The 4,750-nt window shown below is 42.3% G+C and overlaps 1 protein-coding gene across 1 annotated transcript in view; it reads right to left on the bottom strand.

Annotated features, from left to right (window-relative positions):
- Nucleotides 1-4,750, bottom strand: part of LOC310892228 (uncharacterized protein) — a 421,439-nt gene that overhangs the window by 15,109 nt on the left and 401,580 nt on the right. The window lies entirely within an intron of this gene.

Consider the following 4,750-nt stretch of genomic DNA (forward strand, 5'->3'; position numbering starts at 1 on the left):
TTCTCTGTAAGGCCAGTCAAGTTAATAACAGATCAACTTCACAAGCAACTTATAAAGTTTAATTCATGAGTGTTGAGAATATGCTTTGAGATCTTTATGTAGAAACTATTATAAGGAAGGAGAAACAAAAAGGAATGTGAGGATTCAGGTAACACTTAAAAAAGAGATTCCACAACTCAACCGTTTCCTGGAAATCACAGGGAAAGAACAAAGCACTTCCTGCCTGGATTTTATTTCCAAAGGAAGCGTAAAGTTTCCCAGCCAAGTGGGCAATGTTCTCAGTACATTCCCCAAAATTACCTCCCCTCCAAAATAGATGAATCAGCAACTAAGAGGTAACGGGGAGCCCTGGCTTTGCTGTGTGCTTGCTCAGCCTCGCTCCCTCCTGGACTGCAACCCTGCAGCACTGTCTGCATGTGCCCCCTCCCAGTCAGGTAGCGCAGTGCTGTTGGCCTGGTGGGAAAAGCGATGAGGGGAAGTTATGGCCCACCACGTGTCCCATTCCCTCCTCACTACTTAAACAGCTGGCTACTTGCACAGCCTCTTGCCAGCAGCAGTTCAGGCAAGAAGCCACAACTGTTGCTCTAAGACTTTGGGGACCAACCACTCAGTCTATTTGTCCCACCATTCCTCAACTCTAGGCAACTATCTGCTTTGCTTGTGTTTAAAATAGGCTTTCTAAAACTTTTGGGTATTGTAATAGTAGACATGATAGATTGCCAATGATAGATTAAATCCATAAACTAGGTTAGAAAGAAAGAAAAAAGAGATACGAAATGAGCAGATGAAAATCAAGAGAGTTATAAGAACAAAACAAAATTATTCTGAGGTGATGCAACTTTTCCAAACCATTTTACTGAAATGCAAATGACAAAGCTACCAGGTAGCCATGAGGTGGACCTGCAGTACCAAATCCATCCAATAATGTTGTTTTGGTTTATCATTGTCACAACTCTGGTCTCTAATAAGAGTTAATTATAAAGAAAGGACTCGAGAGGCAGAACTGCCCATACTTGGGTTAGTTTACTGATCAGGAATACAATCTACCAAAAAATCCAAGCAGCGATGTTTCCAATTCAAGAGGACCAGCACAACCATGTTCACCTATAGCATGGAGAAATCTCAGTATGCATTTCAATGCAACTATATTTATAGCTACTTGTTTACAGCATATGGTGCCTTCCACTGTGCTGTGCACATTTTTCCTATCTTGCACTATCAAAGTTACCAGACAGTGGAGAGGTATGTATCTTTCCCTTATCTTATCCTGACCAGGCTTCACTAACAAGGACATAAATTCTGCCTTTTCAATACCAAGCTGCAATTAGCACGGAGGTCGTGACACTACGGTTAGCACAAAGGTCACAGCAGCACGGCTACCCAGGGGTTTCCACATTAGAGTTAAGCAAGAGCCCAAACCACTCCGGGCATATGGAAAGGTATAAACTTCTATAAGTCTGCATATATGCATGCTAGGAGTAAATATTTAAGTAACAAACAGCATGAAAACATGAGAATGAGAAAAACAATGTTGGTAAGCACAACAGCGATCAAAATATCTAACTGCCAGATGGACAAAATAGATTTACCTGATGGTAAGCACTGTGGAGAGAAACGAAGTCTTGCCTTTTACATTTCATGCATTTTTAGAAGCTGCTCAGATTATTTATTTACTTTAATCTGACGTCAATTCTGCTGACAGTAAGTGCTAGAGCAAAACTTCAACCGGAATACAAACACCTTCAAAAATTCCAGGTTACCTCAATATGGTGTTTCTTCTTGGTTCTTTATATACATACATAAATATATATATATACATATATAAACACCAGAAAGTGAAACTTTGTGCTTCAAGTCACCCAGAGACCAGATCAAGCATTTTGCTGCAGGCTCACGTTACTTTAAAACCTAGTCTCACAAAGGCTCATTACAGGTCAATGTGATTTCTTTCCCTTAACATCTCCAAAGAAGCGTCCTTCCCTGCCTTGGATGGACTTCGGCGGCCAAAGGTGAGTGCCGGTATTTGCTACACGTTGGAGCAAGTGGCCTCAAAGTCCCAGCCCATAGGACTGGCTCCGAAAGCAGGTGTAGCTGTTAACTGCAATAACTGAAGTACATGTAACGTGAGAGGCTTATATTCTTACACTTTAGGAAAAAAGGGGGAGCAAGGGGGCTGGAGGAGCCTGAAAGGAAAATTAATAAATTGAGATCAATGGAAGCAGCCTGGAGGCTGCTAAAAAGTCTCTTTTAAGAGCCACAGACAATGGCCACAGTCTAGACCTAACACACACAGAGAGAAAAGTCAAGACAAATCAGCACCATTAAAAGCTAAGTAATCACATCACATAACAGCGAGATACAGCAACAGTCTCTCTGTCTGGGCTTGGAGGTGAAATCACCTGGAATGTGACATTTGTTTCTGGGCACCTCCTCATCAGAGTGATTGGAGAGAGTTCAGAGAAGAGCCACATAAACCACCAGGGTGGTGGAAAGACTGAGCTACCAGGAGACTAAATGAAGAGCTACATCTGCATAGCCCAGTTACATGCCAATGGCTAGCAGACGAAGGGAAAGACAGGAAAACAAGCTGCATATAATTAAAAGGTGAAAATGCCAGGAAAAGAAAAAAAAAAAGGAAAGGAAAAGAAAGGAAAGGAAAGAAGAGAGGATAACTAATAACAAAAAGGTGTACAGATAAAATCAAGAGCAGTAACATAAAGATGAAATTCCTGAGACCAAATAGTGTAGAAGAGCAGTCACCTTAGGGAAGGAGCTGAAGGTTGACTGTGTGTTTAGGACTGCCCTAGACAAAACAGTAGACATGTGATCCACTCACAATCCTTCATTGGCCCTGGCGAGATGGGCTGAGCAGGTCCTGATTGTTTTTCCAGTTTGATGACTCCAAGGTACACTGTGTTTTTCTGGCCTAAAAACCATCCTTAAAAAACATGGAAACCCGCGAAACACACTTTGGCAGGTTAGATGATGATTAACCAGAAGGAGACTAAAATTATGTTTGGTGGATAACCCTGTGAAGTAGATGGAGTTGCACAAGAAGAAAGGATTAGACCAGCAAGGAGCGAAATCTCAAGGGTTGAGGAGGTGGCTCTTTTAGCATCAGATGGTACAATAAGGAACAGCCAGAGGAGTGGATAATCCATTGCGTAAAGAGGGAGCAGCATGTATGGATCAAGCAACAGATCCTATAGTAACGTGGGGAAAACAGCTTAAAAGAATATGTGATCTCCTGAGCTGTGAGTTGGTCAGCCAGTACAAAGTGTAAGGAAGTGGCTGCACACCAAACCCAGAAACCTGACCATGTAAAAAGGCACCTAGTCTGTCTCTGTAAAGCATTCTGAGAAGTCAGTGACAAAAAGATCGAGTCTTGCAGTCTTCCATACTACTGAACAGTGGATATAAGCTTATGAAAGAAAAAAACAATACTCCCATTACTTAAGTATTAAAACATTGCAAAAAGCTGCACGCAGACAAAATCCATCACAGATCCATGCAGGGGGTGGCAGTGGAAGGAGGGCAGGCATCTAGAAACGATGAGATGAAACGCGACTGTCACTTCCCATCCATAACCCCCCAGCAGCAAGGAGTGCAGTCAGGAAAACCACCAGCTAAACCTGAGACATAAAAGTTAACACATAAAGCAAAACAGATCCTGACTGATTTCAGCCTGCTCTGGAAATATTCCTTAGCTTTTTAAATGGTAAAAAAAAGAACTTTTGGATGAAAAGTAAAGGGAAGGTAGCGATAGACAAATAAACTTGATTTTACTGATAATTTTCAGCAAGAAGGATGAACTCTGTCTTTATAGCAGCGGTGATATTAAAGACGAAAATTAGGTTAGTGGCATATCTGAGTGTCATCTGTTACTCTTTTTATACATTTTAGAACCAGGGGAAAAACATAAACTTTCTTTGGACCAAAGACACTGATTTAACTCCCTTGTGGCCTTACACAGGAGTTTCTATTGCAGACCACAGGTAGCCCTGACAATGCAGCACCCCCTGGCACTGCCAGCTTAGCCTAAGGTCTAGGAGTACACTTCTACCAACTATGGGATCCTTTTATGATGTGAAGAAAAAAAATCTTACAATATTTCAGGTGATATCACACAAAATTCATCTCTGTTTATGAATTATTCTTCCACTAGCCCTCCTCATTGGCTCAAATACGATATCTAGAAGACTCCCTCTGTTCTACCTTACTCAGTGGTGCTTCCTGCACAAAATCCTAAATATAAACGCAATACTGATTACAGTGCAAATCATGTACTGGAAGCTGAAGGTCCAACAAAATGGAGATTTCAGAATCAATATCAGATAAGGTTCTCATTACTCCTCAGACCATTGCAATTCCTTCCAAAACCCACAGTTTAAAGAGAGATTGGTTGTCTCCATTCATAGCCCAACTCCACAAACCCCTGTGCTGGCACAAGTGGGGGACTTGAGAACTGCAGAGTGTTGGCAAGTCTGAGTAGCCAGAGCGGGATGTCTGTTCAACTGGTTTGGTCCCTGCAGCCCATGTATCGTCAAGCCCCAGCCTGGGCAGCCAATTCACTTTCTGCAGTTCCCCTCTAACTAATTGTATGTACCTGTCCGTCTGCAGAGCCAAATATAGCTCCTTCTGAAAGAACAGAAAGGAATCCCTGCTGAGCGTAATGGAAGGCAAGGCCGCCATGTGTCTGCCTGGTGCTGCAGAGTCCTGTGACAAAGGTGGCTTGAGGCTGTGTGTTCAT

This window comes from Anser anser (genome assembly GCF_964211835.1).
Source record: "Anser anser genome assembly, chromosome: 1".
In the NCBI taxonomy this organism is placed as follows: Eukaryota; Metazoa; Chordata; class Aves; order Anseriformes; family Anatidae; genus Anser; species Anser anser.